This window comes from Lissotriton vulgaris, chromosome 6 (genome assembly GCF_964263255.1).
Source record: "Lissotriton vulgaris chromosome 6, aLisVul1.2, whole genome shotgun sequence".
Taxonomy (NCBI): domain Eukaryota; kingdom Metazoa; phylum Chordata; class Amphibia; order Caudata; family Salamandridae; genus Lissotriton; species Lissotriton vulgaris.
This window is the reverse complement of record NC_141694.1, coordinates 1,453,490,363-1,453,506,720: the sequence shown is the minus strand read 5'-3', so window position 1 is coordinate 1,453,506,720 and position 16,358 is coordinate 1,453,490,363. Positions and strand designations below refer to the sequence as shown.

Genomic DNA, 16,358 nt, shown 5'->3' with positions numbered 1-16,358 from the left:
AGCAAACCGGGCCGAATACGGCTGTAATGCCAGAAACCGGTCCCCGGGAGCTTGTTTCCTTCCCAGTGTAAGAATTGGCTTTTGTAGTTTGGTTTGCCCTGTTCCCATCATGTACTGGGACAGGAACAGACTAATTTGCATACAGCCAGGTTCTGAAACTGGGATGGTGCAGTGAGCTAAAAAACGGTGTTGGATCTAGCCCTGATCTCTTGACGGGGTGAGAGCTTTCTGCTTAATTCAGAGACTCTGTCCCTCACCACCCCTTGTTGTAAATATTTTTGTCCACCCTAAGCGTGGAAGGGTATTCTCAGATGTGAGACCCTTGCTCATTGCACCATCAGGATTCAAGCAAACCGGGCCGAAGACGGCTGTAATGCCAGAAACCGGTCCCCGGGAGCTTGTTTCCTTCCCAGTGTAAGAATTGGCTTTTGTAGTTTGGTTTGCCCTGTTCCCATCATGCACTGGGACAGGAACAGACTAATTTGCATACAGCCAGGTTCTGAAACTGGGATGGTGCAGTGAGCTAAAAAACGGTGTTGGATCTAGCCCTGATCTCTTGACGGGGTGAGAGCTTTCTGCTTAATTCAGAGACTCTGTCCCTCACCACCCCTTGTTGTAAATATTTTTGTCCACCCTAAGCGTGGAAGGGTATTCTCAGATGTGAGACCCTTGCTCATTGCACCATCAGGATTCAAGCAAACCGGGCCGAAGACGGCTGTAATGCCAGAAACCGGTCCCCGGGAGCTTGTTTCCTTCCCAGTGTAAGAATTGGCTTTTGTAGTTTGGTTTGCCCTGTTCCCATCATGCACTGGGACAGGAACAGACTAATTTGCATACAGCCAGGTTCTGAAACTGGGATGGTGCAGTGAGCTAAAAAACGGTGTTGGATCTAGCCCTGATCTCTTGACGGGGTGAGAGCTTTCTGCTTAATTCAGAGACTCTGTCCCTCACCACCCCTTGTTGTAAATATTTTTGTCCACCCTAAGCGTGGAAGGGTATTCTCAGATGTGAGACCCTTGCTCATTGCACCATCAGGATTCAAGCAAACCGGGCCGAAGACGGCTGTAATGCCAGAAACCGGTCCCCGGGAGCTTGTTTCCTTCCCAGTGTAAGAATTGGCTTTTGTAGTTTGGTTTGCCCTGTTCCCATCATGCACTGGGACAGGAACAGACTAATTTGCATACAGCCAGGTTCTGAAACTGGGATGGTGCAGTGAGCTAAAAAACGGTGTTGGATCTAGCCCTGATCTCTTGACGGGGTGAGAGCTTTCTGCTTAATTCAGAGACTCTATCCCTCACCACCCCTTGTTGTAAATATTTTTGTCCACCCTAAGCGTGGAAGGGTATTCTCAGATGTGAGACCCTTGCTCATTGCACCATCAGGATTCAAGCAAACCGGGCCGAAGACGGCTGTAATGCCAGAAACCGGTCCCCAGGAGCTTGTTTCCTTCCCAGTGTAAGAATTGGCTTTTGTAGTTTGGTTTGCTCTGTTCCCATCATGCACTGGGACAGGAACAGACTAATTTGCATACAGCCAGGTTCTGAAACTGGGATGGTGCAGTGAGCTAAAAAACGGTGTTGGATCTAGCCCTGATCTCTTGACGGGGTGAGAGCTTTCTGCTTAATTCAGAGACTCTGTCCCTCACCACCCCTTGTTGTAAATATTTTTGTCCACCCTAAGCGTGGAAGGGTATTCTCAGATGTGAGACCCTTGCGCATTGCACCATCAGGATTCAAGCAAACCGGGCCGAAGACGGCTGTAATGCCAGAAACCGGTCCCCGGGAGCTTGTTTCCTTCCCAGTGTAAGAATTGGCTTTTGTAGTTTGGTTTGCCCTGTTCCCATCATGCACTGGGACAGGAACAGACTAATTTGCATACAGCCAGGTTCTGAAACTGGGATGGTGCAGTGAGCTAAAAAACGGTGTTGGATCTAGCCCTGATCTCTTGACGGGGTGAGAGCTTTCTGCTTAATTCAGAGACTCTGTCCCTCACCACCCCTTGTTGTAAATATAAATAATGACAGACACGCTGTATTCTATTAGGAGAGCATTTATTCTTGCGGCTGCTCCTGACCACGTCCCTAACTCTAACTGCCCCTTTCCTGTCCCCGCTCCTCCTTTTCCTGTAACTCCCCTAACTCCACCCACAAAGACTAGACTGCATACACATCATTACATCTCCCCCGTGTTAACAAAATGACAACAAATAGCAAAGTCTGACTTGATTATAGTTCTTCAATTAGCCGCCTGGGTCGTTGTTCGTCTGGGCCGCCCGCAGAAGCACACTTCCATTGTTAGGTCCTGCTACTATCTGATTTTCAGATGAAAAAGATCTGTTGCACACCCAATTACAAGTACAGAAATGATGTCTCAATGGACATATGAAAGATCAGGAGTCCACATTCGTAGAAAAAGAGGACGATTGGTGGTATGGTTCCTCTTTTAATGTATGGTAGACCAGCCGTAGACCAGCCGACACGTGTTTTGTCGCCAAAGGGTTACACAAGTTTGGCGACTCCTCAGGGCTGTAGTCGGTGAGTATATGGCCACAGGTCGCTGTGCCGGTGATAATTCCGACCCGGCCCTCTCTAGACCGGGTGTGCTAGAAGTGATTGTCAGGACGGGGGTGAAGTCCGACGTCACCATTCAATAAGAGAGACGAACCTTAGAAGTGCGTGCTTTGGTGAGCACAATCAAGTTCGGTGCACCCAGAACCACGGCAGGAATACTAGTCCTGCTTGTCGTCTCTCTTTTTACGGGAACGACTTGGCCTGAACCTTATGTATCCTACTCTTTCCGCAGTGGATTCCTCTTCGCCCTAATTACCTCGCCACCGAACTTGATTGTGCTCACCAAAGCACGCACTTCTAAGGTTTGTGATCAGTGTCTTTGTCAAACTGAGCTAGTATGGCACCTAACCCCACTGGGCTGGCATCTACAGTGATGTCGGTATTCCTTTTGGGGCTGAAGTATGCCAGATTGTCAGCGGGCTCAACAGCTCGTTTGATTTCTTGAAATGCCTGCTCACACTGGGGAGTCCAGGTGAATGGTTGCCCTTGTTTGGTAAGACCACGTAAGGGATGGCTGATGGTGGCGTAATCTTTGATGTACCTGGCGCAGTAGCTCGCCATTCCCAAGAAAGATCTGATGTCACTCACATCTTGGGGACTTTTGGTGTCATTTAGGGCTATCACTTTCTCGGGATCAGGCTTCATCCCGGCTCCGAAGAACACGTGACCAAAGAATTTGAGAGTGGACTGATGGAATTCACACTTTTCTTTATTGAGGGTGAGGTTAGATTCCAGGAGAGCGTGGCACACTCGGTCGAGTGCTTTGTCATGTTCTTGGACATTCGCGTCGTACACTAAAATGTCATCACTGTAATTCAGTGCATTTGGTATGTGATGTATAGTCTGGCGGATAGCTTCTTGGAAAATCTCCACTGCAGACGAAACTCCAAAGCTAAGACGCTTATATCGGAACAGCCCTAGATGAGTGGTGAAAGTTGTTATATAGCGCGACTTCTCATGCAGTTCCAGCTGGTGGTATCCTTTATTCAGGTCTAGTTTGGAAAAGACCCGTGCGCCATTGAGAGATTAAATCATGTCACTTAAGTGAGGACCTGGATGCCGCTCTCTTTCGATCGCTGTGTTTGGAAGCCTCATGTCCACACACAGGCGCACCTGGCCTGGAGTGCACTTCTTTGGCACGATCACCACTGGTGAGATCCACGGAATGGGGCCTTCTGTCCGCTCAATAATGTCCGTTTGTAATAGTTCTTGAATTTCATCTTCCACAGCTTGTTGAAGGTGGAAGGGCACTCGCCTGTGGTGTTGTGCTACAGGTCGTACTTGTTCATTGATATGTAACCGAATCTGACATCTGGTCATTTTTCCAAGTTCGGAGAATAGTTTAGGGAACTTGTGTATAATATCGGGATCATCACTCACCCGATATAGAATTTCGACCAGCCGAAGACACTCAGCAGTGGGTAGGCTGAGGAGGCAGTCAGCTTCCGGGCCATCAATGACATGGATGTGAGCTGGCACAGACTTGGTTTTGTGCAGAAGCGTGGTTGCAAATTTGCCTAAGCCCGGGAGACGTTTCTTCGACATCCACGTGTACACTCAGACGTGTGCCGGGCTCAAGGTGGGTGGCGGCCGCATTTTGTTGTACTCCATTACTGGGATATAGTTCACGGATGCCGTACTATCCAGTACAAACTTGGTTGCATGAGTGCCCACACATATGTCCAGTCTGGGCTATTTTTTTATTTGGTCTGGATCAGCGACCATACTGGCATATTCATCAGTGTACACCGATGCTGGAGATGTTGACCTGGATTCTCTGGACAGAGATCTTCTCATCTATTGAGACTTGCGAGACTCTCTGCTCGAGTATGAGGAAACAGAGGACGACTCCGGTCGATCTTGAACAGCCTTGGCATGATGCCACTTTGTGACCGGGCGAGAGGATCTCGCAGACTCTTTTGTTCTGTCTTTACGATACTCCCCACACACAATTTCAAAGTGATTTTCTCTTCCGCACTTTCGGCACTGCTGCCCGAGCGACGGACACGCATCTGTGTGTGGAAAATCATATCCGCACTGGTAGCACCTCAGGGGCTGGTCTAGTTTCTTGTCTCCATGACCAGATTCATGATATCTGCGTCCAGCATGGCGTTGGCGGGAAGAAGGTCTGGATGTCCGCCGTCGATCTTGCGAGTATTTGTGAGTGGTACTGCTTTGAAGGCGGTAAGCTTGTTCCCGCCTCTCAACACGTCCCGCTTCCCTTCTCTTGGCATGCTCTTCTGCTTGATCTTATACTCAGGTCATCTCTTCAATCTCGTCTAGGTTGTGACTCTTCCGTACGAGCCGCCTTCTGAGGGTCTCTGATTGACATCTTTCAATGATTCGTAATCTAATGGCATCCTCCGTAGAAAAATTATCAAATTCAGAGTAACGAGACAGTCGTCGAAGTCTTGTTATAAACGTACTCATTAGTTCTTTCTCTTGGCAAGCTTAGTTAAATGTATACCTTTCCTAGTCTACGTTTCTCTTATGCAGGAATTTTTTGTTTAAAGCTTCTCGCACCTTGACATATGATCCTGTTTCTGCAGTCGGCAGTTCCTTGATTAATTTACTAACTTCTTTTTCAACCAAATTGCGCAGCGCAATTCATTTTTCATCTTCATCAGTGACTTTGGATCCCTTCATAAAATCTTCAAAGTCCTCGAACCACTCTTGCCGCCTGAGGCCATGCCGCCTCCAGCTATCAGGGCCAGAGGTTCTGGGGCGCGCAGATATGAGACGCCTGCTGCATTTGGTGTGGTCACCGATGGACCTGCGACATTTCGTTGCAGTGACGTCATTTTTATTTATTTCTCTGCTCCTTTGCCTTTGCTCATGCTTGTTTTATTGGTTCACCTCTTGTGTTTGCATGTGCTTGTTTGTCTTTTTTTGTTGTTGCCTATGTCTTTTTCTTGCATTGGCTTGTGCTTGTTCCCTTTCCTATTGTATTTGCTTGTTCTTGTTGCCCAATGTCAAGTTGCCTGACTTCAAAATGGCCGCACTATGTTTTTAATAGGGACTGGAGCTCACTGCCTGACTTCAAGATGGCCGCCGCTATGAAAATCTTGTTTCCCACGAGATTTTGGGCTCATTCAGTCTTGGTTCGCTTTTAATCAACCAGCACTCACCGGCAACCGGTCCCCGCAGCAGGCAGCACCTTCACACGCTCCAGGGCACCAGGACAACAGGTAAGATCGGGGTGGGCTCCCGATCTTTGTTTCTTCGCCGCACTTGACCTCACACATCAGGGGTGAGCACCCGATCACAAACACTCGACAGCGTTTCCACAGCAGGGCATTTTCCAGCGCTCGACGGTGCTTTACCGACTGGGCTCCACGCGATTGGCTGGTCGCGGAGCGGCGGGCGTTTACCGCTGGCCGTTTGACTCTCGGCGGCGCTCCCTGCAGGGCACGCGTGTCGCGACGGCGACTTCTTCTCGTGTGCTGGACGTGGTCACTCGTCTTTAGGGTTCCAGGGGGGTGACAGGCTGCACCGTCCCACCCTCGTCGCCAGCTGTAGCGTCGTGCTATAAATAATGACAGACATGCTGTATTCTATTAGGAGAGCATTTATTCTTGCTGCTGCTCCTGACCACGTCCCTACTCTAACTGCCCCTTTCCTGTCCCCGCTCCTCCTTTTCCTGTAACTCCCCTAACTCCACCCACAAAGACTAGACTGCATACACATCATTACAGACAGTACTGAAAGATTAACGTCCGATTACTAGTGAGTCTTACCGCCATAACGCAGCAGCAGCAGTCTCCCACCCACCATATTATGATGTCACCGCTGGCCTAGCAGCGGTGTTTCTGACAGCGGGGACTATTTTTTCACATGTATAGAGGCTTGTGTGTATTTTTTGACTGGACAAATGTTGAATGTGCACATATGTAGGGCAGACTGGGAACTGAAAACAGCTCTGGCCAACTGCTCGGCCACCCCTGGCCCCCTGGGGTGAGGGGGTGCAGCCAAGCAGTTTGCGAGGGCCATTTTCAGCCAATTTTGTTACAGGGGGCCGATATTGCCGACACCTGGTAACAAAAACAGCCCCCCCAGGGGCCCAAAACTGGCCGCTACTCTAGCGGCCTACCGGGGAAATGCCCGGTGCCGGCTACCTCCAGTCCGGCCCTGCACACATGAATGACACGTGAAAAAATACCTACTGCAAGTACATTCCCGTTGATGGGAGCTGGACCATATGTGCCAAGTGCAGTCAATGGGTAAATAGTACAAAACAGTGAGCATGCACCCCAATTCCTTCGATTCCGCTGAACCCTTTGTTAAAATATATTCACATTACTCTGCAACACAAAAATACCTATAGCCGTTCATATTCTGTACTGTTTAAACTGGAGTATCAAACTAAATTTTGAGGAAAAGTTCCTTTGGGTTGGTTTATATCGCAACATTCACCACTCCACATTGCAAAAACGTGGGCTAAGATCCTATTATAATTCTATAACCTATGATTGCTCTTTGACAACAGTGTTTATGAGTGAGATTGGTAAAATGCCCAAGCTCTGCTTTACACAATACTGGGGTAAGACAATGTGTGGAGGCGATGAATGGGAGGAAAGTATTGTGATAACAAAGAGGAATTGTACGAAAAAAAGGATTGAAGAATCTGTAAAGCACAATTACAAAACTGTAGGAATACCCCATGTGAGTGGGAGGAAAATGAGTGACACATCGATACAAAATTAAGGTTGCTTCAATAAACTGAAACATAATTGGACAAGTGCAGAAGGAATATGTAAAAGCTAAAAAATAAATAGAGAAGTTGAAAAGACAGATAAGCTGATCACCTGGTTTCTGAAAAGTGGAAAACACTAATTAACAAAAACAGAAGTCTAAGGAAAGTGTTGTGTGATGATTAATATGAGGGACATCTTGAGGGCAAAATTTACAGACTACAAAAAACCACAGAGAGATAAAGGGTCAAAAGGATATTTAACAACCAGCCTCGGTTCACTTCCCCAAATACTAAATCACATCTACCGACTGAACCGGGGGTCTCAAAGAATAGGACCGAACACACAAGTGAAAAATAGGAGTACTTTTATATTTCCTTTTAGCAATTGAAAAGAGAGTGAAGTTTAGAAGGACCCTTAATGAGAGATTGGATTCCCATCAATTACCTTGGTGATCAGTATCATCATCTGGGTATCCTTCCAACCAACTGAAATTCCTCTTGATCATAGTGGTTATCTCCTTGAAAAAAAATTCAAGTGGGTGGAAAAGGAGAACCAGAGAGAAGAATCAATAAGATCTCTTGATATATCAGGAAAATGATCACAGATGGTTTCCCAAGTAACCATGAGAACAGTGCAGTACAAAAAAGTGAGTGCAGGGTTAAAACAGAATTGGCTAGAGAGAAACAGTCTTTATTTTAGATATCTCTTAGCATTCTCAATAAAAACAGTGCAAGAAGCCGTTTAAAAAAAAGCTGCTTTCTATTAAGGTCGACATGTTTCAGCCAATTGGGTAAGAACACCTGTGGCTTTCTTCAGGACCTGTCTCTATTAATAGTTTGCTACTGCATAAGAAAGAAATGACCAAAAATGTGCACACTCGAAAACAAAAACAGCTTAAATATTTTTAAGGTTGGAATAAATACAACCTTATACAGATCCTCCGCTTCAAGGGATGCAGATGGCACCTGTAAAACAAGTAAAGAAACAAGTACTCCAAATTCCACAAGGGTGTATGGAACCTCGAAAACGATGTCATTCAATGAGATGTAATAAATATCACCACTATCTGTATTGTATATCCTCTATTAGTGAAGAATGGCATTAACAAATTGTTACAGGTGCCATCTGCATCCCTTGAAGCGGAGGATGCTCGTTTCCGGTCCAGGGAAGACATGGCTTGGCAGTTCTGGCTGGACTGTTCCCATGAAGCACAGGGTCAGACTGATTTGCATATGGCCATGTCTGAACTTGGGTGGCGGAGTGAGCTAAAGAATGGTGATGGATTAAACCCAGATCAGTTGACTGGGGGTGAGTGCTTGCAATGTTCAACACTCCGTCCATCATCCCCTTTGGTTTTGCTTTGTTAGCCCAAAGTTGGGAGGGTATGCCCAGATGTGGTCCCTTGCTCACTTTACCATTGACTTCAAGCTAGCCTAGCTGATGACGGCTGATTAGCCAGAAACCGGTCCCAGGATGCTTGTTTGTGGTCTAGATCTCAGAAAAATGAAACCATTTCTCGAGAACACGGACCTCAAATCTGCAGTCCAGTCCTTAGTTATTTTTAGACTTGAGTATGGATGTACCACCCTCGCGGGGCTTCCCAAATTCTCAACTGCCCCTCAAAAAAGCCTGTCTAAATGCTGCAGCAAGACTCATAAGAGGCTCTAGGAAATGTAACCACATATCGCCACACCTGCAAGCACTCAACTGGCTACCCTACGAAGCTCGAATCCACCTAAAAAAGGCCTGCATCACACACAGGGTGCTACACCACGACACCCCTCAGTACCTAGCCCAAAAACTCAGCCTATCTGGAGGAAACAGACATTCAAGGAGTGCTAACAATCTACGTCTGAAACCCTCACGTTTCAAAAAGTCTAAAACTTCCAACAGAGCATTCTCTGGGGCAGTTCCAAGAATTTGGACCTCCCTTCCACCACAAATCAGAAAAATCTCCTCTATCCCTCTCTTCAAAAAGGAAACAAAATTATTCCTGATGAGCAAATTCCTACCTTAAATCAATACAACCACGTCACAAGATCGGCAAACCCCAAACTTCCTCTATGCTCTGCTCCTCTTAATTTAAACCTTCATGAACTTAAATTGTTTTTTTGGGGGTTCAGAACATTCTTCTCATTGTTGCCACGAGAACTGATGACCCACACGAACTTGAATGGTCTTTCTATTGTTTCTCAGAACAAGTTTTCTCAATGTTGTTACTCCCTGTTACTTGCACACTATGCTTCTTTGTATGCAATGTTCCCCTTTGAATGTTTCACCGTACGCCTTATGTAAAGCACTCTGATACCCTAGTTCGGGTCTGGTTCGCGCTCTATAAAACGTTAAAAATAAATAAATAAACATGGCTTGACAGCTCATGCTGGACTGTTCCCATGAGGCACAGGGTCAGACTGATTTGCATATGGCCATGTCTGAACTGGGGTGGCGGAGTGAGCTAAAGAATGATGATGGATTAAACCCAAATCAGTTGACTGGGGGTGAGTTCTTTCAATGTTTAACACTCCGTCCATCATCCCCTTTGCTTTTGCTTTTAACCCTTTAATTGCTGCCGTCGGCCAACGGTCGTCACGAGCGCTACCTCCCCAGTGCTGCGCACGACCGTTGGCCGCCGGGTCAGCATTCGTTCTCCAAACGTTCAGCACTGGGCGCTGAACGTTCGACGCTGGGAACGGGTTAAGGGCAATTAAGGACAACTCATGACCACAATGAAGATACTATGATTACCAAGATTCCCATGGAGAAAAATTACCCAAAATGTCCAACATATTGTGCATTGTATATGATTAACTCAATTCCTTTAAACATATATAAATTGTAATTGTCGAGTTAATAAATGTAAACTGCCTCAATAATTTTAATCCTGGACCTTTTAAATATAAAAAATACATTCTTGATGAAACATGTTCACATTTATAAAGTCAAGTAGAATTATATTCTACAGATTATGTATCTATATGCTTATCTTTTCCTTATCCAACAGGCATTGTAATTATCTTTTAAAAAAATGATTTGTTACTGTGTTAGTTTAACCACAAATATAATTTTTTTTTCTTAAAAAAAATAACATGCTACATTTGTACGTTTCTTGCATCACTCTGTGTGAGATTTCTTGTACATTTTGATGCAATGTGATGCAAATGACTGTTTGCACTTTAAAGGTTACGCATCATACATGATCACAAGACAGAAAATGAGGGCATGGCTATGCGCCAGCCATTTATTTTTGTGGGTAGGTTTGGAGTTGTTGGGAGAGGCTATTCCTCATTAGATTACTGGATTGAGAGATTTTTAGAGTTTGTGTTGTATTTCTAATTATTGCTTTTGTCCCTGTGCTGAATCCTTGACAAAGACTATGTTGGACTTGGCTCTCCCCGCAAGGTCACCTTAAACTTCTTGCCTTCACTTCCCACCTTAGCTGTACCTTCTTTTGTTGGTTTTGAAGGCTCTGTGCACATTACCACCGTTAACCAATGCTAAAGTTGTGTGCTCTCCCCTAAAACATAGTAGGTTTGGCCTACACATGTTTGGTACATTTAATTTACTTATAAGCCCCTAGTATATTGCACTATGAGTACCCATGTCCTAGAAATTAAATGCTACTAGGGGGTAGTAGCACTCATTGTGCCACCCACTCAAGTAGCCTTTTAAAACATGTCGCAGACCTGCCACTGCAGCCTGCTGTGCAGTTTTTTAAACCGAAATTTCAACCTGGCAAAATAAACAATTTCCCCGGCCGAAATCTTCTCTTTTCATATATAGAATGCACCCGTAGGTTAGGCTGTAGAGGCTCATAGAGCAGGGTACATTGTATTTAAAAAAAGACATGTGTACTCATGTTTTACATATTCTGGTAGTGATAACCTTCTAAATTGGGTTTTCAATACTGTAAGGCCTATCTCTCCCACAGGCTACCACTGGGTTACCTTATCACATTTAATTAGTGATAACTTTGTATTGGGAACAGGTAGAGATTTCATGTTGAAACTCAAATGAATTGTAATTTAAAATCCTCGTTAATGGTAAAGTCAGATTTTAGACTACAATTTTGAAATAACCACTTTTAGAAAGCTGGTCTGGCCCTGTCTGCATGATTCTGTGGCATTGTTCAAATTTATAACTGCTTGGGCCTATTAATCGCCCCCCCCCCCATTAAGAATGCAGTTAGGACCCAGACGGTGATTAGTTGCACCAGGGTGTTGCTGGGAGACAGTTTCCTGACAAGCGACAAGATGGTTGGAGTTGAACTGTATCCTGCAACACTTACATTTCTATGGGTTTGCCTTCACCACACACTATACTATTGTCACCGCCAACATGGGAAAAAAAGAACTTTCCAGAGCCAGACCTGGAAGTAAAACATGGTGTCCTCCACACACAAAGGCTGACACTGGGAATAAAAAGAGCATCCCAAGAACCCTTATTTGCTATACTCCTGGACCTGTGGACATTACATAAGAAGGCCTGCCCTGCCTCCCAGAGGACTGCCCAGTCTCTACGAGAGGACTACCCTGCTGTTGAGGGCTGCCTTGCTTTCTTAGAAGGAAGATTGGACCTGCTCCCTTCATCCCAGGCCATCCATGCCACCGACCAGATCTTTGTGCACTACAGCAACGAATGCTCGTGACACCCAACCGGATCTTCATGCACAGCAGCAACCATTCGTGAATCTCTCCCTGCTCCTCATGGCCGACTCGACCGCAAACACAACTTATTCATGGCGGACTTTTATGTAATTTCTTTAGCAGGACAAACCTGGCCATTGTATCCTGCCCACCCTCCATCTCCTAAACGTGTGACTTTTCTTGGGTCTAGTGCAGCCAGATGTCCGAGTGTGGCACTTTTTGCTCTTATACGCTATATCTACTTAAAACTTTGAAACTGCATCTCTCCAGTTCTACTGATTGGACTTTTGTTGTATTGGTCTCATTAAAATGTACTCTATTTTTCTAAATTAGTTTGGGGTTTTTCTTGTGTTTTCCCTTTATTACTCTTTGTGGGCTGTATGAATACTTTACACTTTGTTATGATTAATTGCCTATGGCAAGCTACCAGAGAGTTAAGTACAGGTCAATTTAGTGACTGTTGTTCACCTTGACAAGTTGTTGCTTGAGTAGGGGTTCCACCCCCTTGACCAATGACCCAATTTATTGCAGCCTGTGTTATAATTTATATGTTTTGTTCATTTTTAGTGTTGTTGATCTTGTGTTATAAATTTCACATCCCTGGTTGTTTGTGTTTTATATATTGTGTATGCTTTTTTCTTGAAGCTGGATGCCACAAAATCAATCGTACTCTTACAGGAGAGCAAATTCTGCTTAGAGAAAAGTGGGAAAAAACCAACTAAGTATTTTTTTTAAATAAACACAGTATTTATAAAACTTATATGAGCAATGCAACTAAATATAACATTGACACTGTTGTCTCAGATACATTTTGGTCAAAATGGAGGAGTGATTTGCATTGCCAAGATACTTAGATAAAACATTATTTCAACAGTAGCAGGACTTCCATATTCCCTCTGTAGTGCAGAAGTGCCTCTGATTGTGATAAAGATGGTCTTCGGCTACTGGTAGAACTACATTTACATGTAAGCAGTCCATTGTGTTTAGTCCATTTGGAAATGGTGCTGTTTGATAGAATCCTTGTTTAACCAGTACCTGATCAAGTCCAGGTCTTGGAAAATGGAAGTGCTATGGTTTGACTTTTAGAATGATATACAGATGGTATAAACGGAGAGAGTGCACTCTGCGACATACCCGACACATTCAGCACCTGTGCTCTGAAATCACTTAGAGCCAAGTAAATGTAGTTCTTCCAAGGTTTTTTGGCATGTAACCGGGTAGTGGTGCATTTGAAAGGGAATGCAATTGTGTCTAACAGAGCCATTACCACGTCTTGTTTAGCTCTGATGTCTGCACCTGGTATGAGCACTTTTACTTTGCTTTGCATTACTTTGTTTCACAATACTAGATATTTTCTGAGTGGGTTTTGAAGTTGTTTCACCAGAAATACACATTTTTTGTAGCACACATGGGAAAATAAAGAACACAAAAATATCCTTGAGTCACTTAATACATTTCAATCAAAGGACTGCACAATATTTATAGATGCAAACCTGATGCAGGGGTTTTACAAATCTAGCACTACAGAGAATTATCACTACAGATCCAGCCACTCTCCTAGGGTTATTTGATTTGATTTTATAATTTGTAAAGTGGTTCATATGCCCGGGGGAGTGTTGGCCCTACCAATTGAGGTAAGTGAGTGAGTGTGAGTGGCTCTCCAACTACTTGTCATGACTAAACAGCCAGGTCTTCAATGCTTTCCTGAACCCTAATAAGATGGTGGCAGTTTTTACCTCCAGAGGCAAACAATTCCAGTTTTGGGATGTACAGAAGAAAAAATTCCTGCTTCCCCAGGTGGCTAATTTGCTTGGGGAACTACCAGGTCTCTAGCAGAGCTGAAGTGAAGAGTCCTGTTAGGCTGAAACCATCTGAACCTATCCCTAGGATAAATGGGGCCAAGGCCATGGAGTGCTTGTTGGCCGTGCAAAGACCATTTAAGACAATATGCCTTTTTACGGGTAACCAGTGCAATCTGCTAATGGCTTGCGAGGACGAGACATATTTAGGGACCTTCATCAGCATATGAGCTGCTGAATTTTGCAAAATGTGTAATTTGTCCAGAGATTTGTTTGCCAGATGTTGGTATAAACCGTTGCAGTAGTCTCCTCTAGATAGAACTAGTGCAATGACGATAGTCTTTAACATGTCAAATGGTGGAAGTTGAGCAATGTCCTTCACAATCCGCAAGGACCAGGAAAAAAAAGACGCAGAGATAACTTTGTTAACTTGCCCTTTGTACTTCAGTCTGTTGTTAACCTGGACGCTGAGGATTTTTACCTTCTTACCTGGCGTCGGAAGGGTGCCTAGTTCATCTGGCCAAGTGGGGGACCAGAAAGTAGGATTATTACCAAACAAGATGACTTCTGTCTTGGACAAATTTAGCTTGAAACGGTTTTTGTCCATCCAGAGGCTCACTGCACTAATGCAGCTCCAAAAGGTGTTGCTCATGTCGGGAGCCATTTCAGAAAGAAAAACAACAATCTAGGTTTTGTTGGCATAAGACACCAGTGACAACCCAAAAGATTTGATTATGGCTGACAGGGGAATAACATGGAGATTGAATAATGTTGGGCTCAATAAGGAGCCTTGTGCTACCCCACATGGCGGCGTGAAGGGTTCAAAAGGGAGGAGTTTAAAGGAAACCGATTGAATACGATATGTGAGGAATGGTCACAATAGGTTAAGAGCTACACCCTAGATCCCTAGGCACTGTAACCTGTCAATCAGTCATGATTGACCGTGTCAAATGCCAAATGTCAATTGCCGCAGATAGGTCGAGCAGGATAAGGCGGCATTAACACTATTATTCACTAAGGCCCTGATTTTCTCTGTGGCCACAATAACTGCTGACTCCGTACTGAGCCCACAAAGGTGTGGGTATTTTAAAGGGTATCCAAAGGTGGGGATTCCATAGTTTTTGGAGACACTAACTATTGCTTTAGAACAGGGGTATTCAAACTGTGGGGCGTGACCCCCAGGGGGCCCGTGGGGTGATAGGAAGGGGGTCGTGCATTCCCTTCACACTTCTGCCCAGGCCCATAGCTTCAGCCCCCTCCTCCCCTGTTGTGTGTCTCAGCCCGGGCTGCTGCAGCGTAGCTGGAGCTGTTGGGTGTTCGGCAGGGCAGTGTCTGGAGTCTTATCTCTGGCACGTCTGAGTTTTTCACAGGTCATTAAAGACCATTTTCATATGCCACGGATCATCCTTCAGGTTCCTTTCGAGTTGGTCTTGTTGCAGTAAAACTGGGAATGGTGCCGCTTTGGACAAAAGATGGTGAAAGACATGCTGTCACAATTCTTAAAGTTCAAGACTGTCATGTCATCGAGTATATCCCAAAGGATGAATCCAGTGGAACTGCTCCTTACCTAATTGTAGGGGGAAAACATTTATCACCTTTTAATGAGAGGGAGGATGTACTCGAGCGGTTCAGAGAGGCCGGGGTGCCTCCCAAGCAGAAACTCACCTGTTTTAAGGAGTCCGACAATGCCATACTTAAACCAGGTACTCTGCTTTATGCAGCCCACTTCCGTCCAGGACAGTTTGTGGATATCATTGCAAAAACGATTGGTAAAGGTTTCCAAGGAGTCATGAAAAGATGGGGATTCAAAGGGCAGCCTGCTACTCATGGGCAGACAAAAACACACAGGAGGCCAGAGCTATATCGGCTGGAGGAGTTCGAGACTCTGACTTGCCTCCATACTGAAACTCAAAGGAAAACCTTCCATTCCCCACTTATTTTGCTAATGGAGATGAAGAGTTGCCTGAAGACCTGTTTGAAGAAGATCTTTTCCAGTTTAAGGAGCCCTCAATCACATATTCCTAATGCTGCTGGCATTGTTAATGTTGTAAGCTGTAATTTCCTCGAAAGAGATTGAGAATTGTGAGGTCCCCTCCAAGTCCCACCTTTCATCTTCAGAACATGTCAAAAACTGGTTAGAAAACAACTTTATTTACAGGCTCCAGTTCACCTTTCACTTCTTCTTTAACTGTTTTTATACATCTATTAAATGAAGCCTAAAACATTAAAATGTAACTTTTCATACGTGAAAAAAAAGACCATTAGCATATTTACATACCTTTTGTAAACAGGTTACAGAGGCTTGGGGGGTGGTATTAGTTCAAGTACCCCCTGGGCCCCCACTCTGCTTATTCCATACATTTGCATTTTACATTTACTGCGGTTGTGTGAGAATGCATTTTATGAAAAGGAATATAAAGTAGGGTTGACAAAAGAAAATACCAACCATGGGTTGTTTAAAGAGCCTGCAAATACGTCCTCTTGACACTAAATAGAGTTATAAATAAAAAAAGATGTATTCATTTGTTATGTGACTTTTCTGTCTTTGTTCCCTTTAATTATCAGTCATTGAGGCAGGCCTAGAACATAATTAAAAGTGCTTTCTATTTATATTTTCTGTTCTAAGTATGCACAGATAAGTGCTGAAAATACA

The 16,358-nt window shown here is 44.6% G+C and overlaps 1 pseudogene; it reads left to right on the top strand.

The window, feature by feature from the left end:
- Positions 1-4,320: 4,320 nt before the first annotated feature.
- LOC147708991 (large ribosomal subunit protein uL3m pseudogene) lies at positions 4,321-15,730 on the top strand (annotated as a pseudogene).
- The last annotated feature ends 628 nt before the right edge of the window (positions 15,731-16,358 follow it).